Source organism: Desmodus rotundus, chromosome 5 (genome assembly GCF_022682495.2).
Source record: "Desmodus rotundus isolate HL8 chromosome 5, HLdesRot8A.1, whole genome shotgun sequence".
NCBI lineage: Eukaryota > Metazoa > Chordata > Mammalia > Chiroptera > Phyllostomidae > Desmodus > Desmodus rotundus.
The window spans coordinates 77,757,945-77,783,064 of record NC_071391.1 but is presented as its reverse complement, the minus strand read 5'-3'; positions in this window follow the sequence as shown (position 1 = coordinate 77,783,064).

Below are 25,120 nucleotides of genomic sequence, written 5' to 3'. Positions count from 1 at the left end.
CTGGGTAAATATGTCACAGTGGCCATTTTGAACTCTGGCCAATCAAATAACAAACCACCCCTTCCTAGGAGACGTTTGAGAGGAAGTATGCGTGGAATTAGTAAGATGAGAAGAAAGGTCAATATATTTTTACTAGAAAATGCATGGATAGAAGAAAGGCTGGAAGCATTTACAGCAAATGCCACAATACTTTTGTTCTTAGTGGTGGGATTATACCTGATTACGATTTTTATAAATCGATGACTGTTTATACTTTCTGGGTTACATGGATTTTTCATAATAAAAAAAGCCATATGCGAAACTTTAGCTTTAATGTCATTTGAAACAAATGTTCTCCCCGCAAACACTCATGTTCATAATATCAGCAGGATATTTTGTCTGTAATCATCTAGAGGCATTTTGAAGAAATAAGCTCTTTCCTTTTACAACCTTAGGCTGCTCATTAGCCAGCCCATTTTTCAGGTAAGGCTTAAGTGAATTCTCATGAGCTCTGATCAGGGCTTTTACTGAACGCTGGTAGCATTGGCAGCCTGAGAGGCAGAGCGTGCAAAGGAGGATTATTACTCGACTGAAAACTTCAAGGAAGAGTACTGGGGTGAAATAAAACCAATATTAATAATTATAATAAAAGTTATACTGAACTAGGGCTTGCTGAGAACCAGGGCCTATTAAAAGCTTTACCTAACAGAACTGGTCCTCACAACTCCATGAATTAGAAATTACTGTAATTGTCACTTTACAGATAAAGCTCCGAGGGCCAGATGATTTGCCAGAGTTCACTCAGCTAATAATGGGCAGAGGTGGGGCGCAAACACAGGCAGGCTTTCCCCGGTGTCCGGAAGTCAACAACTCTGTGGTGTGTTGGTGGGGCCCCCTATGCCATGGCTCACTCCTCCTTGTTCTTTAGGCTAACCATCATCCCATCAGTTCAGCTGGGGGGTTGCAAATTTTATGCACAGTACCTGAAGCACTTGTTTCAGTGCACTGTATGATTTTTTTCTTTTCACAGTTTATTCCCTCTCTTAGACTGTGAGGTCCCTAAAGATAGGAGTTATGCCTTGTGGTTGTCTCTCTGGCAATTATTATATTGCCTGATTCATAGAAAGTGCTCAATCAAAATTATGTGCATGTTTAATTAGGTGGGTATGGTGGATGCACCAATTCCACAAATTGCAAAGTTTCACTGACTCATAAGAGCTGAAAATACACCCAAGGGACAGATGAGTTTCTTCCAGTGATGTGACTGAATAGCAGAGTGTCCTTCAGGAACTGGCTCAGGGAGTTGCCATTATATACAGTCCTGGACTTAGTTAAATGGAGAAATAATCTGGCATAATCTCTGCTTTCTAAGAATTCGTAGTCTAGGGAGTCAGATATAAAATTACCACTATATGTTTTTTTAAAAAAATTTTTATTGTCATTCAATTACAGCATTATATGTTGCTTATAGAGGAAAAAGCAATTTTGCTCTGGCTTGAACGTCATGTTTAATATTTTGCAAACAAAGAAATAAAGGAACGTAACTCTAACATTAAAAATAAAATCATTAGGTAAAAAAAAGTTGTTTTGGTTTTTTCTTTTTAATTTACTTAATTATGCAAAAATAATTTTGTGATTTGTTTTGTGATAACAACAATAACGGTTATAGTTTGTATTTCTTATCAATAATTTTATTAGTTTCTTTTATTTACTTTTATTTAAGCCCATTACATATCTTGTCATATTTAGTCCTCACAATAATAGTCTGAGGTGGATACTATTATTATCCCCATGTTATAGATGTAACTTTAGAATTTTCCAAAACACAATTTATTTATTTTAATCATTTTAACTGACAAAGTAATAAAATCATATTTCAGAGTTTTGTAGAAGAACATAGAGTAGAATTGTTACTGGAAGTATTTAACTAGAAAAGGGGAGTAAGCGGAACTGGACTTTGAGTTTAATAAACTGGGAAGCATGAGCTTGCGGGGAGGTGCCGGTTGATAGAGGCCTGACAGTCTAGCCTGGGAAAAGAAGGGATTGGCTGTGAGGTGGGCCCATCTGAAGCTCACGGAAGCATGGGATATTGATTGGTTCTTTTGGAAGGACACCTGGTCCATCCAACATCCAAGCTAATATAACCTCAGGGGAACAAAGAAACTCTCCTTCACTTGCCCAGGTGACCTGCACTTGTCCTGGGTTTGTGTGTCCTCTCTCCATGGTCATGCGGCCTTAGCAGCCATATGGCCTGTGGCCATGCAACTCCACACGCAGACTTCAGGAGGAAGCCTGAAATGGACTGCAGCTGGAAACACACGCTAGTGAGCTGGCTGGATGCTGGACTGGACTGGACTTTGATAGGAAGCATAAACTCTGGGCAGTGGCCTTCATCCTGGCCCTACTGGGGACAAGATCGGACCTCTTCCATGGGTAGACAGGCAGGGATGGGACATTGGGAACTCAGGAGGGGAATCCCCTTAATTTTACATCATCAGTAAATCACAAAGCCACATCCCACACAAAAGCCACCCAAAGTCACATCCTCTTATGTGAGTCTTAGGAAATTCTTTTTCTTTAGATACTGCAAGATTCCCACTTCCAGCAGTAACAGAATGTTTCATTGTATTCGAAATCCTTCATAGAGACATACTATGACCAAGTGCTTTACTCAGCTTTGCTTTTTAGAGCTAAACGGTGGCCTTGATTCTAAACACATGAGGGGTTCTGAAGAGGACTTGGAGGAGATGACTTCAAGTGTGTTCATGAAAGATTAAAAAAAGACAAGTTTAATGTTTCTTAAAAGACATTTATTTTCAACTTTAAAAAAGTTTACAATCATGCACTTCTTTGTTCCTTGCTGCTGACCGGTCTGCAGACGGACAGAGGATTCTGTTCAAAGGGATTAAATTCTCCATAGGTTGAAATTTATTTATTTCCCAGAGGTTGTCCTCCATCACTAAGAATCAGAATGTCAGTTCCACAAAGAAGTGTCTTTCTCATGAATCTTTTTAGTTACTAGTATTAAATAGCTAAACTAAAGGCAAAACTGGAGGAAAATCTGTATTTAGTGCCTGTCAATAAGAGGAAGTAAAAAACATACCAATTCTGTTACAAGCTATCATTGGAAATTCTGAGACAGTGTGGTGGAATGCTGTCTTCCCTAGATTTTTCTTTAAAAAAAAATCCTTGAAGCCCTGGCCAGTGTGGCTCAGTTGGTTAGAACATTGTCCTGTAAGCCAAAGGTTGGGGGTTCGATTCTCGGCCAGGACACATGGCTAGGTTGCAGGTGTGATCCCCAGTCAGGGCGCATGCAAGAGGCAAGCAGTAGGTGTTTCACACATTGATGTTTCCCTCCCTCTCTCTCTCCCTCCTTTCCCCTCTCTTTAAAATCAATAAGTATGTCCTCCAGTGAGGATAAAAATAAAATCCTTGAAGATGCACAAATTTTCTTTTTGTTTAAAAATTTTTTCAGTCCTGACCAGTGTAGCTTGGTTGGTTGGAGCATTGTCCCATAATTGAAAGGTTGCGGGTTTGATTTCCAGTCAGGGCACATACCTAGGCTTCAGATTCGATCCCTGGTTCAGGTGCGTGTGGGAGGCAACCAGTTCACGTTTCCCTCTCTCCCTTCCTCAATCTCTCCAAAAAAAGCAATTCTTTGAGGTAACCCTAAGTGAAAAATTGATCAGGTTCAATTGAGAAATATACTTCCCTAGGTTATGCATTCTGACTCTTTGCATGAGAATGTTTTGACTCCTTTTTCTGTCTTTCTCTTACTCAGGAACAAAAGGTATACTACTCAGACAGGTCACCCCCATACTGCTCAAAGGAAATATTCTCTGAAGCAGTAAAGGTCTTATACCATTTTCCCAGTATTCCAGCTCCCACTCTAATCCAACCAGGCTAACCATCTTTTTCAATATTAATTATATATGGCAGCTTCCAGAACACCACATCAGGGGAGAGGAAATGTGCATTAATTTCTTGCCTCCTGGGGTTTGTATTTTGTTAGCTAATATGGGGAGTCTAACAGCAAAAGATAATATTTTAGCAGAGCCACACAGATAAATGCTTCCTATGCTCCATAAATTGGATCAGGTATACGCTCGTCATTATGTTTCGGAGTTTAGATTTTAAATAAGCCATCTAATGCCACAAATGCCTAGAGAGGAGATGCTTGAGGACACACAATTTACCATGTTAGTTGTCAACACTAAGCTTGAATAATCTCAACCTAGTCAACTGTGAATATAAACATGAGCAAAGTGAGGTAAAATAATTAGGTCTATGAAATATTCTACAGCACCAAGAAAAAATAAGATTAACTTGAAAGCTCAAAGGAAGAGTATGACTTAGAAAATTATTTATGATAAAAATAGAAAAATACGTAGATAATCTATTTAGTGTTTTCATTGAAAGATTTAAAGGTATGACTTTTATGAATCACAAGTAACCAATAGTAAAGAGAAAATGATCTGGGATGAAGAATGATATGGGATGGAAGGTAGTTATGAAGAAAGAATGCAAAAAAAATTAGTACATAGGAACAGAACCAAATTATCTTTTGGCAGCAGAATTGACACTCTGGTAAACTGAATCATGAGATGAAGACAAACTTTCAAAGTTTCACAGACTAAAGTAGAAAGGGACATATAAAGAGAGAGAAAATAAAACAATAGCAAAAGTTGATAAATGGAGTGTCTACAAATTTTGTATTCCTAGACGTGATTTATATGTGTGTGTGTGTGTATGTGTGTATAAAACAAGCATTAGTATACACTAAAATAGAAATACTGTAGAATTGCCTTTTAAATCTATAAATGACCATGGATCACTGTTTTCTAGGTTAATTAATGGTAATATAGGTATGACTAGGCATCATAGAAGACACTTAAAATTTCAAGAATAATGAAAAATGACCATGACCATGAAGATGGAATATAAAGTCTAGTTTCTTTTCCAATAACATGAAGCAGGTTGACTTCACACTTTCATAATACCACATGCCATTAAAAACTGAGGCAACATAGAGAGAAAGTACCCAGTATAGCTGCCCTACATGAACATATAGGGTCCGACAGTAAGTGTGGTTGGTAGGGTAATAATATGGGTGTAACAATTTATAGTTTTAATTTGAACATTTCACCTAAAATGTCATATGGTGTGCTTGAGTGCTATACTGTTTTGTTACAGAATTACATGCTTATGATTTTATAATAAAAAAGAGTGTTATTTGTGCTGGGACCTGTATATTAAGGCAACAGGTAGATGTTTAATGTAGTCAAAGCTTTAGCATATGCCAGTTATGGAAAAACTGCATAAAAATTACTGAAATTTCATTGACTGAAAGTATCTTTTGATTGAGAGATGAATTATCAAAACCCAAACTGGAAAAGTGGGAAAGTAATTAGGTGATTTTTGAAACAGTATAAATATAAAGATCAGAATTAAAAATATTTTAACTAGAGGAAAAAATAAAATTTAAATATTTAAAAATTCTTAGAAAGGATAATTGCAGAACTAAAAAACATTATAAATAAACAATACTATATACTGGAACTTTACATTAAGTAAAAATGTCCCTTAAAAATTAAGAGATGAAAAATTTCAGGTAGACAAAAATCTGGGACAATTTGTTGCTATTATAAAGAAACCACAAGAAACAGAAAATGAGGTTCTTTAGCCTGTAGAGAAATTATTCCAAATGCAAGCAGAACACTAGAAGTTGTCAATGTGTGCATTTAAAAAGCCCATTTAAACATCCTTAATGATTAATGATTGTTTGAAGTTGAAGTAATGAAAATGTATGGTAGGATTTATATTAGGTTTAGAGGTAAAATATGTATGATAGAAGTGACACAAAGGGCAAGGAAAATTAAAAGGAATTTTACTGTTACAGGTTTTTACATTTCATATGGAGTGGTAGGCTAACAATTCTTATTGTAATCTGTAGTGCAATTATCAAGGAAAACAAAAAGAAGAATAGACAAAAAACCAATAAAAAAGTTAAAATAGTAATGTACTCAATTAACCTATTTATATCAGTAGTTAATTAATGTAAAGGGACAACACTCTAAGACAGACATGTCAGACTGTATATTGTAAAAATCCAGACTTCCAGTTAAGATGGAGGTGTAGGTAAACATAGCTCGCCTCCTTGCACAACCACATCAAAATTACAACTAAAATATTGAACAACCATTACTCAGAACCATCAGAAATCAGGTTGAATGGGGATCTGAAAACTACGGAATATAAACCACATCCACCCAGACTGGTAGGAGGGGAGGAGACGTGGAACAGGCTGGTCCAACATCTATGTGTGGTGGATAAAAATTCAGCAAGGATAGCTAGGAAGTGAGGGGTTCCAGCCCTATAGCAGGTCCCCCAGCACAGGATTCTAGTGCCAGGAAGAGAAGTTCCCATTACTTCTGGCTGCCAAAGCCCATGGGGATTGAGTCAGTGGAAGAAACTTCTGGAATCCCAAGCAGTTCCTCTCAAAGAAGCCACACATGGACTCACCTACTCAGACTTACTCTCTCTGAACTGCAGCACTGGGGCAGCAGCCTGAAAGGCACCAGTGGCATACAGGGAGGAATTGAAGTGTCTGGCATCAAGGCAAGAGCTGGAGGACAGCTTCTCCCAGACATAAAGACAGGCAGAGGCCATTTTCCATTTTTTTAGTCCTACCCCAGAGAGCCACAGAGCTGGAAGGCAGATGCTGTATCTGAGACTCCATCAATCTGGCTGACACTGTTTGTCCCACCCTAGAAACCTGAGGCTCTGTCCCACCCAATGTAAAACTCTTATAAGTGGCTTTTCCATGGATGGCTGGTATTGGCTAATGCTTCACAACTTCTTAAATCATCTCAAACAAAGCAATAGCAGGCCTCTGTGAGCCCCCAGTGCTGCTAAATGGCCCCAGGCACAGACCTAGCACCCAGCCTAGGTTAACAACTTAGCTTTGCCTGGGAATCTCCAAGTGTAGCACAAGTAGCAGGTATCTGAAGATTGCTTTATAGCCCATGCAGGGTGGCCTTGGGCTGAACACAGGTGAGGGCTGACCTTGACCTGCACCACCCAAGAAACCCCAGAGCCTGTGCACCCAGTGGGCAGCTAAAGAACATATCAGAGCACCATCATTGTGCCCCTGCACAGCTGATGCTCCACAGAGGGCAGAAATTTGGGGTCAGTGGTCACAGCCAAGTCCTTGCAGCTGACCATCCTGGGTAAATCTCTCCTACTACCCTGCCAACAGCAATCAAGTTTCAACTACAAGAGGAGGGTGTACTCAGCCCACATAAAGGGCATGCCTTGAGTACAACTTGGGTGAAACAGGCTGTGCCACTGGACCCTACAGGACACCGACTACATTAGGCTACACTACCAAGATAGGGAGTCAAAGTAGCTCTACCTAATACAAAGAAACAAACACAAGGAAGCTGCCAAAATAGGGAGACAAAGAAACATGGTCCAGATGAAAGGACAGATCAAAACTCCAGGAACAAAAGTTAAACAAAATAGAGATAAGCAATCTATCAGATGCAGAGTTCAAAAGACTGATTATAAGGATGCTCAAAGAACTTAGTGGGGATATTAAGAGCATGAAAAGGACCCAGCCAGAAATGAAAGATACACTAACTGAAACAAAGAACAATTTACAGGAAACAACAGTAGAGCATATATATGGGTCTTGTGTTCTTACCCATTCACGTACTTTATGTCATTTGATTGGAACATTTAAGTCATTTACCTTTAAAGTGATTATTGAAAGATATGTATTTATTGTCTTTTTATTTTAAAAATATTTTCCTCTGTTATTTTCTTTTTCTTATTCTCCTTCTTAAAGGAAGCCCTTTAACATATGTTGTAATACTTATGTGGTGGTAACAAACTCTTTCAGGTCTTTATTGTTTGGGAAGCTCCTAATTTTCCTTCAATTTTAGATGATAGCTTCCCTGGGCAAAGTAGCCTTGCGTGCAGGTCTTTGCTTTTTATCACCTTGAACATTTCATGGGAATCCCTTCTGACCTGAAATGCTTCTGTTGAGAAATCATGTGAGAGCCTAATGGGAGCTCTTTTGTAGGCATCTAACTGCTTTTCTCTTGAAGCTTTTAATATTCTCTCCTTGTCCTTAATCTTTGTCATTTAATTATGGTGTATCTTGGTGTGGGCCTCTTTGGGTCCATCTCATTTTAGACTGTATATGCTTCCTGGACTTGTGTGTCTTTTCCCTTTACTGGGTTAGGGAAATGTTGGTTATATTTCTTTAAATAGGTTCTTGATCCCCTGTTTCTCTCTTCTCCTTCTGGTATCCCAGTGACGTGGATATTATTATGCTACATGTTGTCCAAAAGGTTTCTTAAACTGTCCTCACATTTTAAAATCCTTTTTTCTTTTTGCTGCTCTGCCTGGGTGATTTTTCTATCTGGTCTACCAACCTACTGTTTATTCCTTCCAGTGTATTATTTACTTCAGATATTTCATCCTTTATTTCTGATTGGTCCTTTTGTATTGTTTCTGTGCCTCTTTTATGCTGTTGAGCATCATTACAATCATTTATTTAAACTCTGTATCTGATAAATTGCTTGCCTCGATATCATTTAGCTCTTCTGGAGAATTCTCTCGTTCTTTCATTTGAGGACTATTTTTTTTTTATCCATCCATTTTGGCTGCCTCTTTGTGTTTGTTTCAATGTATTACATAGATGTGTAAAGACTCTGGTACAGACCTATATTACATGCTGCTTGTGACTCGCCCTGGGCATCCTGTTTGGATGTATCAGTGATCCACAGCTTGCGGCTCCCTTGGCTGGGCCTCAGTGTGTGTAGAAAAAACCAAGCTATGTACCAAAGGAAGATTTTACCAGTGCCAGGCCTGAGTGATGATCAGTTAAAGTCTCAAAACTTTCAGAGATCTGCCTCCACCTGCAGTCTTTCTGTTAGGCTTAATCAGTGAAAGTGCCTCCACCTCCAGTCCTCAGTAGCAGGGCTTATGCTCCACAGAGTGGAGGGAATGGATTCCTACAGGTGGTGCTATTGCTTCTCCCCAGGCTGATGCGACGGGAGTGCTCTGCCTGAGAAAGATGGCTACTGCAGTATGGGGAATGATTGAGCACAGGGATCCTGGCTGCGGACCCTTCTTCTCTCCCCCAAGAGCCACCACACCCATACTTTCCTCACGTGACTCCACTCTGCTCTGCCCTTCCTCTGTTGAATCCCAGGGTAATTGGCAGCAAGGAAAATTTTGTGTCTTGGCCCTTTAAGAGACTCTCTGAGTCTATAGCCATCTCTCCCTGGTGGACAGAAACCCTGCTGCTTTTCACAGCTGAATGTTGTCTGGCTTCCTTTCCTGGCTCTGCTGCTCTAGGCTGGGGAGCCCAGCATGGGGTTTAGATCCCACACTTCTCAGGGGGAACCCCCTGGCCACTGAAACATCTCTCTGTTACTTCAGCTGCTGCCCATGGGAGCCCAGCCAGCCCTCTTTCGCCTCTGCACTTTCTACCAGTCTTGATGTGATGTGGTTTATTCCATAAATCCTCGGTTTTAAGGCTTCCCTCCAGCTAGTGTTCAGTTGGTGCTTCAGGAGGATTTTTCTATAATTTAATTGTAATTCCAGTTTCATCCTGGGAAAAGATTAATGTAACTTCCACCTACTCTATTCCACCTTTGGTGTCTCAAACATTTGACTTTAAAAAAGGTAGCTTCAAAATACATAAAGAAAAAAATGACTTAATAAAAGAAGAAATAGATAAATAAACCAAAATAACTGGAGGTTTAAAAACTCATCTCTCAGTAATTATTTGAACAAGCAAAGTGAATTTTATCAAAACAAAAAGCTTCTGAACAGCTAAAGAAAACAGCATTAAAATGAAAAAAGAACCAACCACATGGGAAAAAACACATTTGCCAACTATAGCTCGGACAATGGTTTGATCTCCAAAATATATAAAGAATTCAACATGAGTCCACTCCTGGAAAACAGGCAACCCAGTTAAAAAATAGGCAAAATACCTGAACAGGTACTTCTCCAAGGAGGACATAAAAGGGGTCCAGAGATATATGAATAGATACTCAGCATCACTAGCCATCAGAGAAACGCAAATTAAACCATAATGAGATAACACTTCACATCTGTCAGAATGGCCATCATAAACAAATCAACAAACAACAAGTGTTGGAAAGGATGTGGAGAAAAGGGAACCCTAGTACACTGTTGGTGGGAATAGAGACTGATGCAGCCACTGTGGAAAACAGTATGGAATTTCCTCAGAAAGCTAAAAATGGAACTGCCTTTTGACCCGGCAATTCCACAGCTGGGATTATATCCTAAGAACCCTGAAACACTAATCCAAAAGAATTTATGCACCCCAATGTTCATAGCAGCTCAGTTTACAATAGGTTGTAAATAGGCCAACTGCTGGAAGCAACCTAAGTACCCATCAGTAAATGAGTGGGTCAGAAAACTGTGGTACATTTACACGATGGAATACTATGCAGCAGAAAGAAGGAGCTCCTACCCTTTGCAACAGCATGGATGGAACTGGAGAGCATTATGCTAAGTGAATAAGCCAGGTGGTGAGGGACAAATACCATATGATCTCACTTTTAAGTGGAACCTAATCAACAAAACAAACAAGCAAGCAAAATATAACTAGAGACATTGAAATTAAGAACAACTGACAGTAACCAGAGGGGAGGTGGGAGGAGATAATGGGGGGAAAAGAGTGAAGGGTTTTCAGGAACAACTATAAAGGACACATGGACAAAACCAAGGGGGGGTGAAATCAGGGGAGGGAGGTGGGGATGGCTGGAGTGGGGGGGAGAGGTTGGGCAAAAATGCAGACAGCTGTACTTGAACAACAATAAAATAATTTTTTAAAAAAGAACATATGGGGAGAAAAGGCATAAACTGTGATTGAATAACAATAAAAATTAAAAAAAGAACTAAAAATGAGCAATATAGTTAATATAATAAACATTTAATGTATAAAAAAAGAACATAAATTTGAACACTACTTGATCTAATTGTCAATTATGGAATACTATATCTCAATAACCATATGTTATATATTCTTTTTTAGTGCATGTAGAATATTCACCAAAATAGGGTTCATATGCTGGGACATAAATAAATTTTGACAAATGTTTTTAGTGTTTTTACATAAACACTAATAAGTACTCAGCGGAAGGGTCAGAAGGCCAGTCTGAGAAGAGCATGTAAGGGTTGGCGTGGGGCTTTACAGGCTATTTCATGGATGTGTTCAAGAAGAGAGTAGTAAGATCAGTAGATGCTGAGTCATATTCCACAAACCAAGGTTTGGCAAACTATAGCCCACAGGACAAATCTAGGTACAACATTCTGATTTGGAAGAACAAACAAGCAAGAAGAATAAGGAAATTAGTGACAAAATAAAAGAGCAATTCACGGAACGTTAGGTATTGATGGCTTTATAAATGAAACGATGTGGTATAGGTGTGAATAGACTAACAGAACAGAATAGAAAATCCTGAAATAAACTCAATTACATATAAAAGTTAACCATATGATAAAGCTGGCACTTCAAATAATAGGGAAAATGGACATTTTAGTAAGGGCGGATATGATAACTGAATTGTCACATAGAGAAAGACAAAATTAGATCTATTCCTCAAAGTATAAGCAGGGTAAATTCCCAAATGGATCAGGGATTTAAATGTTTCAGTCCAGTCTTAGAATCAGCCATTTCCCAAGGAACCTGGTTGTTTTCATTGTAGAATGACGTTAGAAACTAAGATGTGGGCACTACTTGGGCTCATTGTAACTGAGGTATTTTTTTAGGCTCTCCGCTGACCACACAAGGAAACATATAGATGTATACTAACACATGTACATACACATATCTACAAATATTCCTATAGTGATTGTTTGTATTTATATTAAGGTAAACATGAGTTCATACTCGTGCCTCCAAATCTAATCCATTATTCTAGCCTCCTTTCCCTTTTGTCCGTACATTCCCAATCCAACGATGAGAAACTCCATTTACTTAATTGTTCAGTTCCAGTATACATTTATAATAGCATCAGCATTTCTAAACCACATCCTGGTGGAAAGTAACTTTGTTAACTAGAATACTGTGGTTATGTGCCAATACTTTAGCCTTTAGTATCACAGAATCCATGTATTTCTGAAGTTTCTAAGGTTGGCATCATTTCCCCCCATCCATTCAGTGAGATTGATTCATACACTTGTTATACAGTTAGAGTCTTTTGTCACAGTCTGCATTCCTTTCTGGGACCCTTTGACCATCAAAATGATTTTTTAAAATTTGCATACTCTAAGGTTTAAGCTTTGTGCTCTAAAGTTCTATGGGTTTGAAGATTAATATACCATAGAAAAAAGGCACAATCACCATCTGCAAGGTCCTTGTCTTTTGTAAATGTTAGGGCTCAGTTAGTGTGTGGTTCTGAGTTCTTTTTTTTTTTTTTTAATTTTTATTGTTATTCGGTTCTGAATTCTTAAAAAGTGCTCTTTAGTTCAGATGCTTTGTTCATGCAGAAAAGCAAAGAAGGAAACTTCTTACACAAGCAGAACTTGGGTTTGTCAGGTATGATTTATGACTTTATTTTAATTGCTATATGAGTAATAAAATATTTTTCTTGACAATCTACACTACTATTTTGTTTTGCCAAGTTTTTAATAATGAATAGAACTGGGTTTGTAAATTGAAATGCCTCCAGCAGTATCTGTGAATGAGCAGGGAAAGATATAAATGAGAGGAAGGGAGTTCTTTAAAGAAGGCAGCTGTGTCTTTCTTAACTGTTTCCTATCACTGGAGACATAACAGGTGCTGAAAAAATGACATTGAGTAAATGAAATGGTACATCACCCAGAGTCATCTTTAAAGAATGGTACGAGGAATGCAGATGCACCAATATATGTCCGTTGAAGTTATTTGATAATTCAGGATTGGGATCTATGAGTTTCCCTGGCAACCTTTCCATGCCTGTAAGAGCTTTCCTCTCTGATAAGTCTGGACTCGTGGTTGTAAGTGGCACAAACACATCCATTGTAGACAAAGAGGTAGATTTGTTACTGCCGTGGACTGAATGTTTGTGTCTCCCACCCCACATAAGATGACATCTGTCCAGAAAGTATCCAGCCGCAAACTATGAAAAATAAGATACAAGATAAGAGAAACACTGCACACAGGATAATGACGCCTCAGTTCCCTTCAAAGTAGGCACCTTGGGACCTCACACAGTTCCTCCAGCATCTCTTCCACTGCTCACAACACTCTGCAAAATCCTTTGTTGGAATCGCCATCAGCAATTCCCTCGTATTTTCCTGAATCTCATCAACGGTCTGAAATTTCTTCCTTTTCAAAGGTGATTTTAGTGTTGGGGAAAGTCAAAAGTCACAGGGCACCAAATCTGGGCTTTAGGGGGGGGGCTGAGTCACCTGGGTGTCTTGATACTTGGCTGCAAAACTGTATATAAGATGTGAAGCATGAGTGGGCACGTTGCCATGATGAAGCTGCAAATCGCTAGTTGCCCATAGCTGCAGCCATTTAGCTTGTATCGCACCTCTCAACCAACAAGGAACTCCTTATTAATTGTTTGGCCCGGAGGGGGGTCTTGTGATGGACAACACCTTCCCAATCTGAAAACACAGTTAACATGGTTTTGGTCTTGTTGCAACTTTGCTCCAACTTCTTCAAGCGTTGAGGACCAGGAGACTTCCATTGGGATGACTGGGCCTTTGTTTCTGGATCACAGCCAATGGCCCATGATTAATCTCTGGTTAAGACCTTCTTGAGGAAATCTGGTTCACCGGCAGTGGTTTGAATCAAGTCATTAGCAACTGCAGCACGAGGTTCCTCCTGCTCTGGCAGCAGAAGCTGTGGAATGAATTTTGCCACATGTTTCATGGCAAGATCCTGCATCAAAATATTGAGCACAGTAGTTTTTGGAATCCCCAGATCAGCTTCTAATTCTCACACTGTCAATTGCCGATCTTTGTTGATTGCAGCTTGTACACATTCAACATTCTCGGTGTTCTGCTTGTTGCAGGCCTTCCAGAATGTGGATTACTTTTAACAGATTCTTGACCATCTTTGAAGCTTGTTGTGCCACACTTTTATTTCCATTGCACTCATTGTGTGACCCCTGAAAGCCTTCTGAATCATCTGAATAGTTTCCATGGAGGAATATTCAAGCTTAATGCAAAATTTGATACAGATTCATTGCTGTACTTGTTCAACCATTTTGAATGTGACAGCCACACAGTACACAGGCTCACTCAACAGTGTGTACCACCCCCACCGACTAGTACACTGAAGTTGTCATTGTTCACACATATGCATTCCAGTGCACTTTTCTTGGCTGCCAGGTTACATCAATATCACACAAACTGTTCTGTACATTAACAATGGCTGGACTTTTTCCAGCCAGAGCTCATACTTATGTCGAAGCCCTAAACTCTGTATTTGCAGATAAAGCCTATGTGGAAGTAATAAAGTCATAAGGGTAGGGCTCTGGTATGATAGGATTTAGTGTCCTTAGAAGAAGAGAAGAAAGGCTGGAGCTCTCTCTCTTTCCACACGCACCCGGGAAAGGCTATGTGAAGACACAGACACAGCAAGCAGGTGGTGATCTGCAAGCCAGGAGCAGAGATCTCACAAAAACCTGAATTGGCCAGCACCTTGATCTTAAGACTTCCCAGCCTCTGTAACTGTGAGAAATAAGTTTCTGTTGCTTAAGCCACTCAGTATGTGGTATTTTTGTTATAGCGGCTCGAGCACACTAACACAGTCACTCACGTGGTAGGAAAAGATCAGGACATAACTCTCCTTGTTGAAGAAGAACTGTAAGAAGTATTGCCTCAGGAAAAGCCACCAAGACTTGCTGTCTGTCCTTTGTGTGTGGTTTTGTCTGCTTCATTTTATCCTATAGAAAGACTTCCAACATAGCAGAAAAAGACTACTCAAATTTAGACTTACATTGTCCTATTTCAGCAATCCCAATGGAAAAAAAGTTCTGAAAATCATATCTGAAATTCAGTCCGAGAGAAGAATGCTGATTGTCACTGCTTAGAACACAGGATGACAAATCAAGATATATCTCTCTCGTTGGGAAGAGAGTTACTATTGACAAGGCCTGGGTCACATGCCCGTTGCTGTCACTGTGGAGAAGCACCAGGTACAACCCCATCAAAAACATACATAATGGATTAGTGGTGGTTCTTTAAAGAAAAGAAATATAAAAGGACTTGTGTCCTCTCCATACAGGCTGGGGCAGCCTTGCCTGTGTTTCGGGGGATCTGAAGCACCTCCAGCAATGCTCAGAGATTCAGAATCAAGCCACATTTGGACTGGTGTAGCTCTGAGTGTGCTTCCTATTTTCATAAAGCAGGCTTCTGTCTAGTTCCTGAGATGAAGTTTTGCCCCATACTTTGGCTCTGAGTATCTTAACACTGTTTTATCAATTGGTAGTTAAAAAATAGTCATGAGATTATAAAGTACAGCATAGGAAATATAGTCAATAATATTATAATAACTATGTATGGTACCAGGTGGATACTTGAATTATTAGGGGAGCACTGTAAATTATTTAGTTGTCTAACTACCATGCTGTATACCTGAAACTAATATGAAATATTATTGAATGTCAACTATAATTTAAAAATGAAATAAAAAAACCTAGTATTTTGTTTACATAGGAGACAAATTTACCATCATGACATCTCTAGTATTTCTAGTTCTTCTTGACCTGAAATGACCAGGAATTAGAATCCTATAATTGGATCTGCTTATTTGAGGTCAAGTTTCTGCTTTTTTGATTCCAGAACATCATTTGCTTCTGGATTTCATATTGCCGTGCTATGTCCACTGCTCTGTCCACAGTACGTTTATTATAAAAACCCATTTTCCTCATGTTAGACTCTGTGAGGCTGGCTGATGTCCTGGACTTGTTACTGGCATTTGATCAGGCTGGAGGGGGACTCTAGAAGTTTGCTGTGCAGTTGATATTCTCCTGATTCTCTTCCAGCCCACCTTTGCAGGTGGGCTGATGCTGGTTCCTCTTCTGCCTCATTTCTTACTCAGATTGTATAGTGTATGCAACACCTTTTGATCTTTACATTTTACATCGTTTCCTCTGACACTGACTCTGGGCTTTGGACATTAGCAAACATAACACAAGCAGAAGTTTGAAAATCATTTGCATTTTATGGTATTATACTCTTGGACTGTTCAGTCTTGGCGTTCTAAGCCACTAAATAAAGAAACCTGGCTGCTCTGTTGGAAAGACCATGTGGAGAAAGAGAGATGCACAAACAACTGGAGCAGCCCCAGTAGTTCTAGCCCTAAGGTACCATCCATGTGAGAAGTCATCTTGGATAATCCAGCCCCAACAGAAGAAATGCCAGCTGAAGCATTTTGAGAAATAATGAATCATTATTGTCTTAAACCACCAAGTCTTGCAATGGTTTGTTATGTACAATAGATAACTAAACACTCTGCTTTTTGCCAAATATGGAGATGTTAATCTTTTGTCTTTGCCTTGCTTTGCTTCCATTCCAGAAGTCAGCATGAGTGCTCGGTTATCAATACATGCCTTGGCTTCACCTCTGGTGTGATAAGAAAGTAGCATGTCAATGCACCATGAACCTTCACTCTGCAATGGGGCTAGAGATATCCAAGTCCCTTTTCTGTGCAGTGCTGATGATGTCTGTATGACCTTTTGTAAAGCTATGAGATGTTGGCTCTTAGAGTTTCAATTCTTTCTTACGGTGGTTGAAAGGATTTAATGCAATGATGCACATAAAGCATCAGGCTGAAATTGGACTATCTGTAGTGAAATGCTTATCAATCTTACCTCCTTCTTCTAAGCTTTCTTAGGCTTCTGAAATTTCTCTGCGGCCCCCAGAACACAGACAACTGACCAGCGGTTTGCTTACAGGTATGATGAGGCTCCATTTCCATCTAACTGACTGAGGATTTCAGGCGTCTTTATCTTTATTTTTACAGGTACGAAATTGAGGGAATAATTTGTCAAGGATTTTTTTTAACCTGATTTTTTTCTCACTTGTCTCTCTCCACACTTGTGAAACTACATTGCCACCATGTTCTCGTGGATGTGGTCTTTCCTCAGACTTCTACTCCTTGCCCTGTGGTCAAGGTCAATCCCTGGTCCCGTATCTGGACTTGGTTTTTTTTTTTTTTTTTTTTTAAATATATTTATTGATTATGCTATTACAGTTGTCCCATTTCTCCCCCCACTCCACTCCATCCTGCCCACCCCCCTCCCTCCCACATTCCCCCCCATAGTTCATGTCCATGGGTCATACTTATAAGTTCTTTGGCTTCTACATTTCCTACACTATTTTTACCCTCCCCCTGTCTATTTTCCACCTATCATCTATGCTACTTATTCTCTGTACCTTTACCCCCCTCTCCCCCTCCCACTCCCTTATTGACAACCCTCATGTTCTAGTTGTTTGCCTAGTTTGCTCTTGTTTTTGTTTTAGGTGTGGTCATTAATAACTGTGAGTTTGCTGTCATTTTTACTGTTCCTATTTTTGATCTTCTTTTTCTTAGGTAACTCCCTTTAACATTTCATATAATAAGGGCTTGGTGATGATGAGCCTCTTCAACTTGACCTTATCTGAGAAGCACTTTATCCTCCCTTCCATTCTAAATGATAGCTTTGCTGGATACAGTAATCTTGGACGTAGGTCCTTGCGTTTAATCTTGGGTAATGTAATTATGATGTGCCTTGGTGTGTTCCTCCTTGGGTCCAGCTTCTTTGGGACTCTCTGAGCTTCCTGGACTTCCCGGAAGTCTATTTCCTTTGCCATACTAGGGAAGTTCTCCATTATTTGTTCAAATAAGTTTTCAATTTTTTGTTCTTCCTCTTCTCCTTCTGGCACCCCTATAATTCGGATGTTGGAACGTTTCAAGGTGTCCTGGAGGTTCCTAAGCCTCTCCTCATTTTTCCAAGTTCTTGTTTCTTCATTCTTTTCTGGTTGGATGTTTGTTTCTTCCTTCTGGTCCACACCATTGATTTGAGTCCCAGTTTCCTTTGCATCACTATTGGTTCCCTGTACATTTTCCTTTGTTTCTCTTAGCATAGGCTTCATTTTTTCATCTGTTTTTCGAATAGATTCAACCAAGTCTGTGAGCATATTGATAACCAGTGCTTTGAACTGTGCATCCGATAGGTTGGCTATCTCTTCGTCGCTTAGTTGTATTTTTTCTGGAGCTTTGAAGTGTTCTGTCATTTGGGCCATTTTTTTTTTTTTTTTTTTGTCTTGGCACGTCTGTTACTTTAAGGGGAGGAGCCTTAGGTGTTCACCGGGGCGGGGTAATGCTGGTCGCTGCGCTGTGATGCTGTATGTGGGGGAGGGGCCGAGTGGGAGCGATGGCGCCCGCCTCACTCTCCTCCGGATTTCAATCCTTCACTCTGCTACCCACAATCAAACTGGGCCCCTCTGGTGCTGGTTCCCGAGTAAGTGGGCCTGTGCACACTCTAGGCCCCTGTGGGTCTCTCCAACAACCTCTCCTGTGAGGCTGGGAGTCTCTCCTGCCGCCCCAACCCCCAGGGGCGCTTTCAATCAGAGGTTTGAGGCTTTATTTCCCCGAGCTGGAGCCCTGGGTTGCGCAGCGGTCTGCTTCTCTGCCCGCCGTTTGTCCGGTTTATCTGTGGGCGAATGTGGTGTCGCAAGGTGCTATCCGCCACTCTGCCTGCCCCACTCTCCGCCACTCTGAGTCCTGCCCTCTGGGTTTATCTGTGCAAATGTGGGGCCGCAGGGTCTGCTAGTGCTCGGACTGCCTGCGCCATTTGTCCCACACTCCGCCAGTCTCAGTCCCGCCACAGCCACGCGAGTCCTCTCCACCCCGGTGCCCGTCTCCGCCCCTCCTACCAGTCTGGATGAATGATTATTTTCTGTTTCCTTGGTGTTGGTCCCCCTTGCTGTTCGATTCTCTGTCAGTTCTGGTTGTGCGAGGAGGCGCAGTGTGTCTACCTACGCCGCCATCTTGGTTCTCTCCTGGACTTGGTCTTTTAATATTCAACAAACCCTTACCATAAGGATTTAGCTATTTTCTCAGCTTTGTTTATATTTAGCTGGGCTGTGACACACTTCTGAAAATGTGGTTTTTGGCAGATTCAGACATAGTTCTGAAATATGTTGTGGAAAGATAATTGGCTAATGCCCACGTGATAGCTCTCTTCTTTGGGGACTAGGCACTGAGAATATTTGAAGTAAAATGAGGTTGGTAATGCACAATATGATTATTAAACTTTTTTCCAAAGGTTATGCTTGCTGAATACACAATCTCAAATAATATGTAATTGAAAGTTAGAATTTCTAGTGTACAGTTTTGGGAGCATCAGAATTTTTATTAAGGCTTTCTTTGCACAGATATATTGTTAAAGGTTATTAAACAAAAATACAATTTGAAAAAACTTGATTTTTTAAAAAGATTTTATGTGTTTGTTTTTAGAGTGGGGGAAGGGAGAAAAAGAGGGAGAGAAACATTGATTGGTTGCCCCTCGCATGCCCCCAACTGGAGACCTGGCCTGCAACCCAGGCATGTGCCCTGACCAGGAATAGAACAGGTGACCCTCTAGGTTGCAGGTTTCTCAACAGTGCGTCATACCAGCCAGAATGAAAAAATTTATTTTTTAGTCAAGCAACTAACTACTCTATGCCCTTAAATAGGTCACTTAAGTTTTCTAGGCTTCAATCTGATTTGCTATGAAAGGACAGGTTACATATGACAATAAATTTGATTGGATAAATTCTTTAAAAAATTAAAAAATAGAAAAGCTGAGTACCTTCATAACTATTGTATTAGTCTGCTCAGGTTGCTATAACAAATATCATAGACTGAGTGACTTAAATGGAAGAAATTTATTTTCTCAAAGTTTGGGAGGCCGATAAGTCCAAGATCAAAAGGTGTTGGCCAATTTGATTCCTGGTGAGAATTCTTCCTGGCTTGCACACCTCCTCACTGTGTTTTCACATGGTAGAAAGAGAGGTGAGCTCCCAGGCAGCTCTTCTTAGGAGGACCTAATCCTATAGGCTCAGAGCTCTACCCTTATGGTCTAATTTAACCTTAATTACATCCTTACTATAAATACAGCCAGCCACAGAAGGGGCCAGGTTTAGAACTTACGGATTTGGAGGGAAAATAATTCAGTCCATAAGAATCATTAAACAAATGAAATCTGAAAGCTCTTCTTATATGGAAAATATATTTTCTATGAAATTTTCGATGAAAAGATCATTCCAAACTTATACAAATTCTTCAGAGTCTAAGAAAAGAATGAGTGTTTCCCAAATCATTTTACAAAACTAGGTAGAACATTAATAGCAAAGCCAGAGTAGGAAAGCATGAGAAAGTCTCTCTTGTGTACATAAATGTATAAATGGTAAAAAAATAGCAAACCAAATTCAACAGGACATAAAAGAACAATACATCATAAGTTTCTAGTACAGAAGTGGTTTATTATCAGAAAATCTACAAATGTCATTTATCTCATTGACAGATGAAAAAAAGATGTAGAAAACAATTTTTAAATCAGTGTCCTTTAAAAAAAGTAAAAAATAAAATCAGCACCCCTTAATGAGAAACACCTTTAGTAAAATCTGAATATAAAGAAACTTTCTTAACCTATTAAAGGGCAGCTAACAAAAATTGAATGCAAACATTCTTTTCCATGGAAAAATGTTTGAGGCATTACTTTTACAATAAAGTTAGAAGTAAGAGAAAAATGCTCATCATTACAATACCTCTTCTGGAGGGCCTAGCTAGCGTAGAAAGTAAAGGTACTGGACAAAATGCATAAGAATTAAAACTAACAAATCTGTCAATATACAAAGGTACTATGACATATAAAATGGAAAAGAACCTACAGTCAAATTATTATAAATAATTGTTTAGTAAGGTGACTATTTTTGGTTTTATATGAAAGTGGAGTCTGAAAAAGGAGCTAGAATGCATGTCGTTTATTTGGAAGGGGATCTCAGAGAAGGAGCAGTGAAGTGGCTGGAAAAATGAGACAGGGAGTAAGAAGCCCCAATACATGGTGTGTTTTTGAGTTAGTTATTGCTATGGACAACTGTTGTTTAATCTCACTGGTAACTTTCTGAAGATCTGTGTAGAATGTGACTTAGAACTGTCTCTGTGAAGGATAGAGGTTGGCGGAGAGACATCATAGTATATGCATGAGGTGGGACCCTGGAAGTATGCCCACCACTGGTGTGGTAAAATTGGAAGCAGTATGAAAAGATGTGGTATAGGGCACAAATGCATTTGTGGCACTGACAATATCAGATGGATATAAAAAATGAATTGAATTTCTACATGAAAGAAACAGAAAACAAAAATATGTACTAGATATGTATGGAGAAAACTATAAGAATATAAAAACATTACTGAAAGGTAGTATATATGGATAAATGAACAAATGTAACATATTCATGAAAAACATCTTATTATTGTAAAGATGTAGATTCCTTATAAATTGAACCATTGAAGTGAAATCCTATCAATATCATTTTCCATTTTTTTTTGCTCTTTTTGTACTCCATATGGGTTTTCTTCTCTTCCCAAGGATAATAAATTACATGGAATTTATATCAAAACAATAAAGTGAAAAGAACACTTTGTAGTAAAATAAAAATATTTTAAGTCTGTTTTTAGCAAATGCTCAGTCTCAGAGAGGTTATTTCTTCAACACTATGGAAGAAGAGATAATGCCAAAACTCAAAGAATAGTGAGAACTAAGTGAGAAAAACGATTGAGGATGAAAATGAAAGTGCTTGCCACATAGTAGGTGTGCATGCAGGAAATGTTCTTTCCCTTCTTTTCTCCTTGAATATGGACTTTCAGTTCTGTGACTTTCATGGTCTCCATTCAGTGATTAATACACTCAGAAAGAGGAATTGAATTTTACCAGCTGTTAAGTTTTTGAATATTTTATTTATTTATTTTTAGAGAGAGGTGAAGGGAGGGAGAAAAGGAAGGAGACAAACATTGATGTGAAATAAAAACGTTGATCAGTTGCCTCTTGCACACACCCCGACCAAGGACTGACCCTGCAACCCAGGCATGTACCCTGAGTGGGAATCAAATCCACGCTTTTTTCTTCATGGAACCACATCCAACCAGCTGAGCCACACCGGTCAGGGCTAGCAGCTGTTAAACTTTTAACAGCTGGTACAGTAAAGAAGTAAATAAATATCAGGTGGTAAAGCAATTAAAAGTAATTTTTTAGGAAGTAGACCAAATGGTAGTTATTTTATTTTATGTTTTTAGATTTGTTTTGATTTTATTGAGGTGACATTGGTTAATAAAATTATATAGGTGTTAGGCATACAATTCTATAATTATCTGTATATTGTATTGTGTGTTCACATTCCACCGTCAAGGGTCTTTCCATCATCATCATTTATCTCCCTTTTACTCCTTTCTACCACCCCCACCTCCTTTCTCTCTTATAATGACCATACTGTTGTCTGTGAGTTCTTTTTTTTTTTTTGCTTAATTCCTTCACCTTTTCCATCTAGCCTCCTCTTCTCTGAGAGCTGTCCATCTGTCTCTGTATCTCTGAGTTCATTTCCATTCTGTTGATCAGTTTATTTTGTTTAATAGATTCTACATATGAGTATAAGTGAAATCATACAGTACTTTTCTTTCTCTGACTGGTTCTTTCACTTAGCATAATACTCTCCTGGTCCATCCATGCTGTCACAAAAGGTAGCAGTTCCTTCTTTTTCACAGCTGAGTAGTATTTCATTGTGTGTAAATGTACCACAGCTTTTTAAAATCCACTCATGTCCTGATGGGAACTTGGGCTGTTTCCAGATCTTGGCTATTGTAAATAATGCTGAAATGAACATAGGAGTGCATATATTCTTTTGAATTAATGCTTTGGGTTTTTTCATATATGTTTCCAACAGTGGAATCACTGGGTCATAAGGCAGATCCATTTTTAATTTTTGAGGTAACTCCATACTACTTTCCACAGTGGTTGCACCAATCTGCATTCCCACCAGCAGTCCAAAAGGATTCCCTTTTTTCCACATCCTTGCTAGCACTTACTGTTTGTTGACTTATTGATGATAGCCATTCTGTCAGGTGCTAGGTGATATCTCACTGTGGACTTAATATGCATTCCTTTGATGATTAGTGACATTGAGCATCTTTTCACATATATGTATATATATATTAGCCACCTGTATGTCCTTTTTGGAGAAATGTCTATTCAGGAATTTGCTAATTTTTAAAATTAGGTCATTTGTCTTCCTGGTTTTGAGTTGATAAGTAGCTTATGTATTTCAGAAATTATCCACTAATCAGATATGTCATTTGTGAATATGTCCTCCCCTTCAGTGGGTTCCATTTTCATTTTGTTGATGGTTTCCTTTGTTGTGTAAAAGCTTTTTAGTTTGATATAGTTCCATTTGTTAAAATATTGCTACAAGAAATATCTGAAATTTTTCTGCCTATGTTTTCTTCTAGGACTTTTCTGGTTTTGAGTCTCATATTTGTGTTTAATGTATTTTGAGTTTATTCTTGTGCATGGTGTAAGAACATGGTCTAGATTTATTATTTTTTTTGCATGTACCTGTCCAATTTTTCCAATGCCATATATTGACTAGACTGTCTTTACTCCATTGTATGCTCTTGTCTCCTTCGTCAAATATCAGTTGATCATAAAAGTGTGGGTTTATCTCTGCGCTCTCTATTCTGTTCCATTGATCTATATGTCTGTTTTTGTGCCAGTACCATGCTGTTTTGATTATGATGGCTCTGTAGTATAATTTGATATCAGGTAGCATTAATTCTCCAACTTTGTTCTTCTTTCTCAAGATTTCTGTTGCTGTCTGGGGTCTTTTGTGGTTCCAGATACATTTTTGGAATATTTATTCCAGTTCTGTGAAATATGCCATTGGTATCTTGATAGGAATTGCATTGAATCTATAGATTGCTTTGGGTAGTATGGATATTTTAATGATGTTAATTCTTCCTATCCATGAATATGGTATATGTTTCCACTTGGTTGTTTCTTCTTCAATTTTTTTCTGTGTCTTATAATTTTCCAAGTACAGCATTTTTACATCCTTGGTTAGCAATTATAGGTATCAGTTTAAAATATTAACATTCCCTGACAAGTAGACTTCTTTTTTTCTATTTTACTATCACCTAAATTTTTGCTGTTTGTCCTTTCTTTATGGTGTTCTTTTAGACAGTTTCAATTTTTAAGTAATTAATTTTATTAATTTTTCATTTATGCTTAGTGCCTTTTGGGTATTATTCAACAAATATATTAATTATTATAGCCTTGTAAGAAATCACATCACCAGGAGAAATTTTTCTATCTATAACTACTACATATATCTAATTTATTCAGCTTTACTCAATGTTTTATTAAAAAGTTTTAATATTTTTAAGTTGCATGTTCAGTTAGTGGGTGTACATATTATGGTTATGCTTCATAACTTAAATATATGCATTATGTATGAAGTATAACATAACCATTTTTAAAATGTGGAAATATGTCCTAAGTGGAATTTAAACATTAAAAATGATGCTAAAGTTATAGGTATAGAAAGACCCATAGCATATTAACAAGTGATAAGTGACTTTTCATAATAGAATGTTTTCTGTAAATGCAATTAAGTATATATAAAATTATAAGTATAAAATAAAGAGATATTTGGATGGCTGTTAAACATGCACAGCAGAATATGAGTCTGATAGAGAAGCACTTCCAGAATTGTGGAGTAAGGACCTTTGAAAATCTGCTCCACCTCAGAAAAGCAGCAAGAATACTGGAAAAGTTTTGAAAATCAAACTTTTCAGAACTCTAGAAATGAAATGTTTGACACATTTGAGGAGATTGTTCAAGAAAATCAGTTGGATCATGGTAAGAACATTGAACTTTATGGTGTCTTAATGCACTCTTTTCCACCTCCCTCTCCCTAGATCTGTAGTGGCTTTAAAATCCAACTCTCTGACCATCACACTGGCTATAATATCCAGCACACTAGTAGCTACTTGAGGGGGTGATGTGGGTTTGGAATTTTCTATAAGCCTCATTCTCCAGAACTTGACATTCCTTGACCTGTCTGGTAGCTCACTAAA